Source organism: Artemia sp. Qi Xiang Cuo, chromosome 2 (assembly GCF_049724085.1).
Source record: "Artemia sp. Qi Xiang Cuo chromosome 2, ASM4972408v1, whole genome shotgun sequence".
Classification (NCBI taxonomy): domain Eukaryota; kingdom Metazoa; phylum Arthropoda; class Branchiopoda; order Anostraca; family Artemiidae; genus Artemia; species Artemia sp. Qi Xiang Cuo.
In genome coordinates this window covers 78,896,468-78,910,220 of record NC_142795.1, presented here as the reverse complement: position 1 = coordinate 78,910,220, position 13,753 = coordinate 78,896,468, and the positions used below count along the sequence as shown (strand labels likewise).

The 13,753-nt window shown below is 34.1% G+C and overlaps 1 long non-coding RNA gene across 1 annotated transcript in view; it reads left to right on the top strand.

Annotated features, from left to right (window-relative positions):
- The window catches only part of LOC148955651 (uncharacterized), a 220,038-nt gene that overhangs the window by 78,879 nt on the left and 127,406 nt on the right, over window positions 1-13,753 (top strand). Inside the window, exon 3 of the long non-coding RNA XR_016143160.1 lies at window positions 5,350-5,507. This is a non-coding gene — a long non-coding RNA (uncharacterized LOC148955651). The remainder of the gene's footprint in view (window positions 1-5,349; window positions 5,508-13,753) is intronic.

Genomic DNA, 13,753 nt, shown 5'->3' with positions numbered 1-13,753 from the left:
TTTTCCATCTTTTTACACTGTGAGGCAAGTTCAGGAAAGCGATTGGAGGCTCTTCATTTCAGATTTTTTTTTTTCGCTGGGGCATGATACACAATTGCCAGTGAATACATAATTTTCAAGTGTTTTCTTGGAGTCATTCATTAATAAACTAATATCTTAAATTCACTAAAACCTCTTGTTACGACAATTTTTTTGGTTTGAAAGCAGGGAGCAGCTAATATGGTTAGTTGACAGAACCCAATAATGTAGGTTTTGTCAAACTATAGGTGCCAACAAAACAATTTTTGGGCTTAGGCAAGTCTGCAGAAATTTTCCAAGGGAAAAAGTGACGAATTTGAACAAAGATTTTTTTCCTGCCAAAAGAGTTTTTTTTTCCAAACATTTGTACTTTTGAACATTTTTAGTACTTCGGAGAAAAAAAATGTATGATTTAATTCCCTCTCATTCCTGCTTGCACTCGTGGTTCAAATTATTTACTAATATTAACAATAATGCCAATGGAAACAAACCCTCTTCTAATTTTTTTTATCCACTGTTGAAAGTAGGCCTGCAAAATTAGTTTTTATGAAATTCTGTCCATCTATAGGCAAAAAACTGTAAGCACAGTGATCAAAGTGCATCTAGCCTATGGTAAATTCAAAGGCGCTATATGATCTTTTTTGGAAAAGTTAAATTTGCCTTCCATCTCCTCAATCAAATCAAATTCTGTAGATTGATTCACTCAGTTTCCTCGTATCATGGTTGTAGAGATAGCAACCAAAGAGGGAAACCATGGGCCAGGCTGCAGTGAGCTCCGTGTTTATTAATAAATCGTCAGCTGACAGTGACATGAATGCCGCAGTGATTACCAAGGTTTTATAAATATGAGGAGGGCTTCCGTCCCAACCATCTGTGACTTACCTGCCTTATGTCCCAGTTGACCCTTTGGTTTGCGCTGAAGCCTTGCCAATAGACCCTGGCTTCTCATATGATCCTTCTTCGAAAGGTCTACATGATTGATCAAATCCTAATCTGCTTTGGCTACATCCTATTAAGTCCTAAATAGTTCAAATTTTTCTAAAAAGAATCGATCCAAGTCTAATTTGGCTATCCTGATGTCTTTTTACCTTTATGCGGGATACACCACTAAGTTAACTTTCTTAAATAGAACCTTACCGTTACTTAGGGTGCTCTATAACGTGATTAGCTGGATATAGTAAAGAAGGAACCCCAGTTGCAACTAACATCATAATGTAGTTTTTACTTTTAACGTCATTTATGGTTGTAACCTGGAATTAAGACGTCGTTTATCATTTAGTATATGAAGTTGCAGTATTTTGTCAATTAATTGAATTTTGCACAAATATTGTGTTTTGTTCATTACAAAAGCGATCGGTGCTTCCCATGCCAAAAAAAGAGATTTTCCCTTTTGTTCAAGACAGGGCTGTAAGTTTCATCTACAGGGTTTACCCCCAAATTCCGAAGAAAACACTATGACAATTAAGTCCTTATATTACAAATAGAAAATCTTAATAAACAATGCCATAACCGAAGCTGATATGAGTCTTGACCACAATTAAATGGTATTTAGTGTATATTTTGCTATGAATGTCGAAATTGGTGAATGTCCAAATTCACCAGTGAATGTCTGAAATATCTTCTTTTTTCTCCTTGGACTTGGTCAGCGTTGCCAATCAACTTTTCCAGTTTTAAGCAAGGTTTGATGGTAACAGGTTAGGTTTTTAACCCATTTCTGAGATTTATAATCTAATTTATCATAACCCGACCTAACCTTAACTTTTACCATCAAAGCTTGCGTAAGACTGAAAAAGCTGATTTGCAAAGCTAATTGAATCCAAGCAGAGAAAAGGAATTTTAGACATTCAACGGTGAATGTCGACATTAGCTAGATTTTGGACATTCACAGTAGCATATATACCACATACAGAAAAAACTTTGCTTTCTTGTTAGCTGGGATGTAGCAAAGAACGAATTCCAGGGAATCAGGCGGTGGAGTCAGTCAAATATGATACCATACCCCCTGAGAAACAACTTTTCAAAAGCTATGTGTATGCCGAGAAAAAAAATAATACGTGTGTTCTGTCATCTTGTATGTGAAGATTTATTTTTTTGTCGATATTGGATTTATTGCAATATTATCTTTTGGTACTTACAAAAGGCACTTGCTATATTTACTTCCGTTCAAACTAGCCGTTAAATATCTCTCTATGATGTTTCAGTGCCCAACTAAAGGATACGAAAAAAAGGAGACACATCGCTGCTCCCCATGTGAAGAAGTGTTTTCCTAGTTGCTCAGGATGCGGACTGCAATTCTCCTGAATGGGTTTTTTGGCTATGGAAATTCTAATAATGGAGTTTCAATTTCAGTTTGACACCATTTTTATGGGGTTCGAGGCTATTTTTCGAAATTCCCCTGAATTTGTTTTTGCAATTAACTTTTACCATTAAGATTAATCGAAATCATAGTTACCATTCCTGAATCAGCTTCAAATAGAGATTTCTCATGACTTAACATTTTTAAATTGTCGGTCACTATGTTGCAGTATTTGGATACTTTAATAGGTTGCAGTTAATGCCACAACCGTAGCAAAAGCAAATACTACACCAAAGTGGCTTTTTTGGCCATTTTGTGCCTCAAAACATCAATCTCTTGCAAAGAGGGTCGAAATTGTATAAGTTCTATGACAGCCAATCTAGCTAAAATACTTAGCCGGAGGTTTTTATCTCATCGTGAAAACGGAGAAACAACTTCATTTTTGCAGGGTTAGTATTCATCTCATTATTATTTCTATTTTTTTTTTGTCTGCCAAGGGTAGCTGCAGGGCCGTATCCTGGATTTTTTTTTTTTGGGGGGGGGCGGGGGTACACAAACTTTTAAAAACACATCAAAAATTTGTTTATATTCATTTTTGCTACGTTTTTAAAATTCGGACAAACATTTCGGGGGGGGGGGGGAGGTTCAAACCCCCTACCGTCTGGATGCCTTGGGTAGCTGGCTACTGAATTTGCTCAGAGAGATGTTTAATGGCTGATTTAAAACATACTGCCTCTCGCAATGTCTTTCTTATAAGTTCATGTAAATATTACTATGGTAAACTGCCATGTGGCGCCTTCTGCAGCGAAAATGCTGGGAAGTATAACGAAGGTTCCATTATAACCTATATGGTCAAAAATTCTTAACAAGAGGTTTGGAATCCCCCTGTTATATATTCCCATCCTCTTTGTAAGCAAAAAACTTGAAAAAAAAATTTGTTTAAAAAAACTACCTCATGAAAAAAATTAATTTTTTTTCATTTTCATGAAAGTAACTAATTCTTGATATGTGAATAGCACCCGAACATACCACCTGAATTCTCGTTAAGTGACAAGGTTGAACATAGGCCTATCTCGTGGGAAAGAAAAAGTCTCATTGACTTGTTTGATTTCATTTTCTAAATTAAACAAAGATCTTTTTCTAAGGTTTATCGTGGATTTGGGTATTTGTGTTTCAATGCCACCACACTCAAGTTCTGTCAAGAAGTGAAGTTTGGTTAATTCTAAAGAATATAAAACAAAATATGATGAAAATATAATAATTTACCAGCAAAATTATGAAACCTACAACAAAGAATTATGGAAGGGGGGCCGCCCAGACCGCATTATATTGAATACTAACGTAAACTAACCTAACCTGACTAAAATTCCAACTAAATATTAATTAAAATATAGCTACAATGTAGTTTCCCACCGAGCAGAAGCTAATATTGTCTGGTATAAAGACCATGAAAACCAGTATTGTCTCATGTTCGCGATACAAGATCTTGGGTGTTGTGGCTATAAGACAAAAGTGCCTGGATTTGTAACAAAAATAAAACCAGCAAAAATTATTTTTATTAACTGGAAAAAAACACCAACGAAACGTTGCGGCAAACAACAACAAACAGCAAAAACCAAACGAAAAAAAAAAACCAACAACTATTGCTTCGTAGATTATGCAAGATAGATCTAGAAAACTAGTTTAAATAAAGTGCCTTGTATTAATTTCCAATTTCAGTAGAATTCTAAGAACTAGCTCTTTACTGAAAACTTAGCTTCCTTGAATGTTTTCGAGAATTATAATTGTATACTGAAATTTTTTTATATATATGGTCGGTGAATGACTATTGAACGGCTTATAAATGGGTCTTTTCTTCTGTAGGCTACTCATAGAATTTTTTTTTCCAAGAGCGTCCTTTTGTTTTTAGGGCGGTTTTGTGTTTTCAGTAAAGCGGCAGTTTTAGAATTCTGCGAATATTGCAAAATATGTCGAGCCAGCTCATTTAAGCTTGTTTTGTAAATATATGTCGCATACTGCCAAGCAATAATTTTAGTGCGTTTTAAGTTCCAACTTCGATGTTCTTATCCGTGAGAAAAGTTTGTCTTATAAAAAATTATATCTTTGAAGGTTTGCAAGGTATTAGTAAAGGCATTTTCAGGTTATTAATTAAAAAGGCAATTTCTGTATTCTTGGAGAATATTATGCATACTGCGAAGCAATAAATTTTGTTCGTTTTAAATTTTGACTTCACTACTCATTTCCGAAGTTTGGCAAAGCATTAGCAAGTTTCTGTTTGCCTAATTACACATAGACTTTTTCTAGCTTAGATAATAGTTGAAAATCAAATCTTTGTAAATATTACTCTCGGAAATTTAAAACAAAGATTGATTTTTGGCCAGAATGTTCTAAACCAGAAAGTATTCTAAGAGAGGAGAAGTTTTTTTTTGGAATCTTAGGTAGGCTAATATCTTGCATACTGTAAAGCAATAATCTTTGTTCACTTTATACTTCAATTTCGCTATTTATTTACTTAAGAAAAACTTTGTTAGAAAAAAAAATCTTAGAAGGTTTGTAAGGCATGAATAGATTTTTCTTTGTCTAACTACACATATCCTTTTTCTAGTTTAAATAATAGTTGGAAATCAAATCTTTCGGTATAAAAATCGTTTTGTGGTATTTTGAACGTCTTAAAGATTGCTTCTTTGAAAAATAGCCGATTCTTTCTAATGAGAAAAAACCAGAATGCCTTTCAAATTTTTCCATTCTTCTATAACATTTATTTTTTATAACATACTGCCTTATGAATCGCTGCACTCTCGCTTTTTCTATTAAAGTGTTTTCCGTACATCAAAAACCCGGGAAAAGAAAGCCTTTGATACCCGTCATAATTTTCCAAAGAAGAACAAAACAAATACAGAGTATTTAATTACAATTTTGCTTTATTAAAAATTGTTATTCTCTTAAGGTGTATAAAGATAATTCATGTGGATAATTTTTTAAAGGATAGAAATACTGGTTTTACTGACAATATTTATGTATTTTATTTCGTTTAGCCCTTACGCTATTGACAAGTAACGAAAAGTCGACGCAATTTTTTGTGTTGCTGAAAAGTCTAGACAGAAAAGTTGCTGCTACTGTTCAAAAACCAGCAAAAGTCATCTAGTGTTGGATTGAAAGAAATTCACTTAAAAAATACATTGAAGAATTATAGGTAAGTTGTTTCTCTTAATTCAATGAAAGTTTCCCGGAATCAGGTATTTTTTCAGCAACATTTCATTTGCAATGAGAAGAAGAAGAAGAATCCACCTTCATTAAAGATTCAACTTACATTTAGGGAATATTAAAGAACTCAAGACTTTGAATGAACTCTCTCAGCCAATGAACCGGAAGGTCGAAATATTCAGAACTTTTGTGTATGTTTTTCACTGTCTAATAAAAGGACTTATCCCCATTTTATCTTTTATTACTTCCCCCAAAATGAATGGTTCTTCCCAGAGGTCTCAAACGTAAATTTATTTTTGGCCAGAATGCTCTAAACCGGAACGTATTCTAAGGATGGAGGGGGTTTTCTGGAGCCTCGGGGAACGTGAAAGACTATAGCTATTCAACAGTAAAGGTACTCAAACTGGTTGATATTCCCTGGCATTTGATGCGAAGAGATTCACTTAAAACATTATGATGTAGTGTTGAAGGTGAGTCCGTTCCCCCTTGTCAAACAAAGTCTCCAAAAAATTCAAATGGTTGAAATAATACTTTATCAATAAAATTTATTATGATATTCCAATGAAATAGATTAATAGTACCTTATTTCATAGTATTATTGTGATGATTACTATACTTATCCGTGTCACTTTTTTCTCGCATTTATAATGTTTCCAAAACTGATTATTTGTGTTAAGAACCCTAGTCTAAGCTCTTGTGGGATAAAACAGTTTCATAGTGACAGCAATGTCTTGCAGAGTACTCGGAATTTTGAGATCAAAGGGAAAATAGCTGTTCTCTCCTGATCACAAATTTCTCCGATAATGAGTTTATGACTGTCAGTGATTTTCTGAATTTATTCCTCATAGCATCAGTGTTATGTATGGTGTTAATTTTCAATTTGATAGAGGTAGTTCAAAAAGTGTTATGTGACCTGTTTGTTACCCGTTTTAACCTATTGGGGAACATTTTCAGAAACCGTTGTCTGGAAACTGGAAACATTTCCAGACAACTGGAAATGTTATTCATTGCATTAGTTACATGCATGATATTTTTTTTGGATGTAGAAAAATAAAAGTTCAAATAGGGATAAATCCTTTTAATAGACAGTGATAAATTTTACAAAAAACACTAGTTATTTCGGTCACATATGCAGTGACCGTCATCAGGAATCATACATCAGTAGCAGCAATCAGAGTATTATTATTGCTACATCATGATAGTAATCATTAGTAGTATATCAGCAGTAATAGTAAAATACATCAGTAGTAGTAATCAGAGTATTACTACTGCTGACGGCCACTCCATATGTGACCGAAATATCTAGTATTTTTTTGCGGAAGTTATCACTGTCTATTAAAAGGATTTATCCCTATTTGAACTTTTTATTTATCGTCATGGAAAGGCAGTGTGGTCTTCGAAATTATCTACGGCAGTAGAAGTTCAAAAGGCGTTATTTGACATGCTTTAACCTGTTGGAGAACATTTAAGAAAGAGTCGATTCGATACTTTCCTTAGAAAATAGATTTTCTGGAAATGTTCTTCATAGCATCAGTGATTGCTGGTGGAAATCTTATTCTTGGAAAGTAGAAGAATTCGCAATATGTTAAGAATCAAAATTAACTATGCAAAAAAATTCAGGAGTGAGAACGTCTTTTAAAGCATCTATCTCCAACCCTTTGCCCTCCACGGGGCGCAGGTTTTCGGTGGACGTGGAAAACTATGTTTTTATAAAAGTGAAACTCTTACACATAAATCTAAAGTAAAAATGAGGCCCAAGGATATCGGTTTAACCTCATATCTTCCTGAAATCTAGATTTCCAAGGAATTTGAAAAAAATAGTGCAAATGAAAACAAAAAACAAAATATATGATGAAATATCATTCCAGTCATTGCAATTGTGTTTTCAAAACCTTCAGCAAAAAAGGGTAGATGCAAATCAAACAGTTCGTGGTAGCGAACTGTAAGTAAGGAGCGACCCGGCTCAATGGTAACCCAAACTCTAGAAAACGGAAATGGTAACTGAAGCCCTTTGAAAGATTCAGAAATATGTGTTCGGTGTTTTTCAAGAATTTTCTAAGGATACGAAATCGTTTGACACATCGTGCTTCAAACAGTGAGCTGTATGGAAATTATGGCTCAATCTCTCTCTCTAGGGCTATAGTGAAAGAAAGGTTAAGACACTTTGGCCATGCGTTACGGATGAAGGATGATAAAAAAAAGGACAATAGGGCGAAGGATGATAGATCGGCTTTTCCATCTGGGACTGAACGAAAAGCCGTTCGTCCCTGAATGTGGTGGGAAGAGTTTAAATAAATGCTTTGACCAGAATTGGAACTTTACGGAAGGGGGTTAAGAGCGAAGCTTTGGACAGACTGGGATAGAGGAGTTGCATGTGTAGTTTTGTTGACCTCAGGTGACTTGGTGATGCAGTGAATAATTATTAGTAGGAGTCTTAGTCATAGTGGTAATAGCAGTACTTGAAATTAATCAAACAGTTCGTGGTAACGAACTGTAAGTAAGGAGCGACCCGGCTCAATAGTAACCGAAACTCAAAAAACGGAATTTTGATACCAATAGATACATCAAAAGAATCAGATTTTAATGTTTATTTCAAATATATTAGTTTCATCAAGTTTAGTCCTACCCATCAAAAGTTACGCGCCTGAGAAATTTGGCTGATTTTCGAAAAAAGGGGGACAGACCCCCTAAAAGTTATAGAACCTTAATGAAAATCACACCATCATATTCAGCGTATCATATAACCCTACTGCATAGGTTTCAAGCTCCTATCTACAAAAATGAGGAATTTTGCATTTTTTGCCAGAAGAAAGATCACGGATGCGTGTTTATTTTTTTTTTTTTTTTTTCTCCCCAGGTGTGATCGTATCGACCCAGTGGTCCTAGAATATCGTGGGAAGGCTCATTGGAACTGAAATTAAAAGCTCTAGTGCCCTTCTCAAGTGACCAAAAAAATGAATGGCAACTAGGCCCCCTCCCATGCTCATTTTTTTTTCCCAAAGTCACCCGATCAAAATTTTGAGATAGCCATTTTGTTCAGCATGGTCAAAAGTATGATAACTATTTCTTTTAGGATGACTTAATCCCTCGAAGTCCCCAGGGGGAGAGCTGAAAGTTACGAACTTTACCCAATGTTAACATATAGTATTGGTTATTGGGAAGTATACAGACGTTTTCAGGGGGTGATTTTTCTGGTAATTGGGGGGGTGTGGGTCGGGGGTTTTGTGGGAGCGTCTTTCCATGAAGAAGGTTTTCATGGGGGAAGGGACAGTGCTATGAAGGGGGTGCCGGATTTCCCAGCATTATTAAAAAAAAAACAGAAATTAAATAAAAAAAACAAAACATGCTTTTCAGCTGAAATTAAGGAGCAACATTAAAGCTTAAAGCGAACAGAAAATATTACGTATATGATTGGGTTCACCCCCTAGTCAATACCTCGCTCTTTAAGCCAAAGATTTTTTAGTACTTTTATAAAAGCTATTTATTCTAATTAACGGCCTTTGTGATTAAGGGGTCATTTTAAAAAATTGGAACAAAGTTCGAACTTTAGCTTAAAGAGCAAGGAATTTACTAGGGGGCGAACCCTCTAATATATGTATTAAAAATATGTGAATATAGAAGGTCGTTACCTAAGTTAATTCGTAAGTTAGGTATATTTATTACTAATAAAACCGTTCGTAAATAAAATTAAACAAGTTTCGAGAAAGCCATTTAACCAAATAAAAGTAAAATTAATGCTCAAATTTTTTTTAATTATTCATGTACGGTGAGCCAAAATCAAAACCTGCATTAATTCAAAAACATTCAAAAATTAAATAAAATAAAACAAGTTTTTTAACAGAAAGTAAGGAACGACGTTAAAACTTAAAACGAACAGAACTTATTCCGTATATGAAAGGGGCTGTCCCCTCCTCAAGGCCTCGCTCATTAGGCTAAAGTTTGACTTTCTCACAACTCTATTTTTTTAAACAATTTATATTTACTTTACACTACTATATAGATTTATTCTATATGGAAGAAGTACTAATTATTATCCTTGGATCCATGGTATTCAACTAGAAAGTGGATATCTCCAGAGACATAGTTATGTTCAATATCTTGGTGTCCAAGTTGACGAGTGTCTTCTGTTTAAACCTCATATTGAATCACTGTGTACAAAAATTGCCAGGAATGTTGGAATGCTGCGGAAACTGAAACATTTTTTCCCTCCTAAAATTTTAAGAATGCTGTATTTCTCGCTAGTTCATCCGTATTTGTTATATTGTGTGAGTGTTTGGTCAGCGACATTTATTACTTATCTACTGCCACTGAGGGTTCTACAAAATAATGCTGTTTGTGTTTTATCTGGAATGCGAGGTTCTGACTCGGTTCGAAGGCAATACGACGGTATTAAGATTATGCCACTTTTTGGCCTAGTTAAGTTTTACACGGCATTATTCATGTTTAAAAGTTTTAATAACCTACTACCTGCATGTTTCTCGATTGCATTTACCGAAGCTAAACATAGGTATGAGACAAGAAATGCCCATTCAATACGAACCCTGTTCCCTGTAACAACAAGGTCTACATTTTCTATCCGTTTTTATGGCCCGGCTGTCTGGAACAAACTTCCCGAGGAGGTAAAAAATAAGACAGATCTGGATGAATTTCGAAATTCCCTCAGAGTAAGCTGTTTTTATCAATATGGAAGATTTTAGTGGTTGTGTGTAGAGAATGATTGGTTGAATGTTGTTGGTGAGATGATTGTTTGGGTTTTGAATGGATGAGTGATTTATTTCCCTTTTTTTATTTATTTTTTTTCTCCTCTCTTTTTGTGAATGTTGTGTGTTGTGTTGCGTTGTTTGCGTGGATGATTCTCATGTTCCCACTTTTTTGTTGGAGGGGTGGGAGAGGGAGGCGAGAGAAGATATTTATTTGTTTTTGGGTTGCACCCTTTTTGGGTTATATTAGGGTCCGAGGAAATAAATGATAATAATAGAAAATATTATATATATTTTTTTAAGTGTTTTTCTTTTTTTTTTCGGGTTTTGTCCGGCATGCAGTAATGCATTGGATTGTGTTTTTTTAAATGAGATGTTTGTTTATTTATTTATTGTAACCCGTTTGTAAATAAAAAAAAATATATATATTTACTTCAATTTAACTTTAGTTTTATAAAGCTTTGAAAAGACAAAGCTAAATTCAAGAATTCAGCCAATGTTATAAATCAACTTTAAATATCTATTGAAAATACTTTAAGTTAAACCTTCAAATACTTCATTTAAAACGTCAATTTAATAATACCTTTGTTCAAAAAGACAAAGTTAGAGGAATAAGTACTAGAATGTAGTTTATATTAAAAATCAGATTTAATCATCAAAAATATTCCAATTTAAAATAGCCTTTAAAAAACTTTACAACTATAGGACATACATTTGATCGCATAGTATCGCTTACCGTAGCACATTAAAAAGAGATTTTTGGGGTATTATTCATCTTTTTATCGTTTGCTATTTCGCAGAACATAACTCGTAATTTATTCACATCTTTTGTGTTCGAAAGTTTATATAGTTTACGCGAATCTAAGGTCTGAAATTGTAATTCTTTACGATGCTTAAGAAAACTAATAAATTTTTGAATCGCCAGCATCAAAGTGCGAATAAAGATTTTGCAATAGAATATGGTGTTTTTTTTATTGGAGAATAGAGACGGGCACTTACACCGGAAAATGTGTTGCTTTTTGAGGGATGGGACAGATAAAAAGGTGAATTATATAACATAGATCTGGGCAAAATCATTGAAATAATTGAGTACACTTCTATACTGTATTACATATAATATTACATGTACTTTATAGATTGCATCTACGTCTTCTAAACGCAAACAATTTGAGCCTTTTCTTGATGTCATGATGTCCAAATGGACCTTAAATAAGAAGCGGTGCCTTTGTAAAACTACCTATTTTTTATTAGAACTTTAACTTTTGTCTCGGCTTGTCTTTTATCAGTATGAAAGACATATCGCTGATTCTTTGTTTCTTTCAATTGTTCAGGTGGTGGGACGAAAACCTTTTCTTTGGGCTTGGCTTGTATTTTATCGTTATCAAAGACATATCGCCAAACCATTGTTTCTTATAATGGTTCGCGTGGTGGGATAAAAACTTCTTTTTCTTCCAACGATTTATCAAGTCATATTTTTGATCTTCAAAGGTATGGTAGGCATTGATGACCTTATCCATCTCAAAACCCAATCATTATCGCTATCATTTTCAATTTGTTTGGTTCATTTTATCTCGGCTTATCTTTCGTCATTATGAAATATATATCGCCTAACCTTTGTTTTTTTAACAAAGGTATGGTAGGCATTGATGAGCTGATGCATTTCAAAATCCTAAACCCAATCATCATCGCTATGATTTTTAATTTTGACACGTTTTGATTCTCGCTGTCCAGGTTGATTTTCGTTCATTCGCTGACATGTTTGGTGTCGCATGTCTTTTAGCCTCATGTGTCTTTGCTCTCCATTTTCATTTTTGACTTGCTCACATGTTCGGTGTCGCATGTCTTCTAACCACGTGTGTCTTTGCTCTTTATTTTCATTTTTGACTTCCTCACATGCTCGGTGTTGCATATCTTCTAACTGTGTGTCTTTTTTTTTTTCCTTGTGTATGTGTGTGTGTCTTTGCTCTTCATTTTTATTTTTGACACGCCGCTGCTTTTATTCTAACCGTCTGTGTCTTTGCTCTTCAGTTTTGACTTGCTCACTTCCTCGGTATCGTATGTCTTCTTACCGCGTGTGTCTTTGCTCTTTATTTTTATTGTTAACAAGCTCTAATTGTCGTTTTCGCATATCTTCTTACCGCCCATGTGTTTGCTCTTCATTTTAATTTTTGAGACATTGTTGGATTTTGATTACTTTAGACAATTTAGCAACTGCCTTTGCTTTAGCTGCCCGTACTGGTGTTGTCACAATTGATGGTCAAGGATGTCAATTTTCGTATCTTATTACGTTTGATAGTTCAGATGTCGGTTCCAAAGAATCTTGACGTATATCATGTGCAACTGCAAATTTTTCTTTATTGGGCCTTCCAACAGGCATTGTATTATACAAATAACTGTTGCGTTGGAAACTCAATAATCTTATCTATGCTATGCATAGCATCATATAAGAAAATGTTTATATGATGCCATATATGATGTCATAAGAAATGCTTATGGGATGTACTAACATAGTACATGATGTAATTTGCACAAAACAAAACTTAGGGCTCTTAACGAATTTTGTCAGACTTCTGACCTATCTAGATCGTTTTTTATGCAAGAATATCCCAAGACACCAATTTTCAGAAAAAAATATGGAGCCGTTTTCGAGAACATACATATATACACATGGTGGCCGGCGTTTACCCCCCCCCCCCTTCCTGCCAATCAACCCCCAGAAAATACCCTCTCGTGGAAAATACCCCCCCCCCCCGCGGAAAATACCCCTGTAACATACCCCCCGGTAAATACCCTCCCCCGGGAAAATACCCCCCCCCGTGGAATATAAGGCTTTCAAAATTTAAGAATATTATTTGAGTTTAATTTTTTATTTCTATAGTGGGGAGGAATTTTCGTACTTGTGAGTTATGCACCGCTCACTCAAGCTTATGCTATGTAGAACTCGAGAACAAACCGGTTTCTTCGTTAGTTTTTTTTTCAGCTTAGCGCGAGACAACACAAAGAAAAGTGACAGAATATATAATTTGGGCTATATATTTGAACTTAAGGGGGGGGGTAAAGTATTTGGACAGTTTGAAGTCAGAAAACAATTCTTTCTAGGCATGTCTGTCCACAAAAAATTACAGAAGAATAGCGAGGTATCTGTAAATTTTTTTAACTTTATATATATATATATATATATATATATATATATATATATATATATATATATATATATATATATATATATATATATATATATATATATATATATATATATATATATATATATATATATATATATATATATATATATATATATATATATATATACATAATAAAAAAATCCCAGTATAAAGTAAATATTATGCTTCATTTAAGTGTTTTTTCCAAGTGTTAAGAGTTTTTTTTCCATAACCGTTTTTCTAAGTATTAAGTACTATTATTAGGTTAATGTATTGTTTCAATTAAGTGTTTTATGATGATTGCTGATCAAATTTTATGTTATTTGCGCCTTTCACTTATGTTATTTTACTATGTTCATGGCCGTATATTT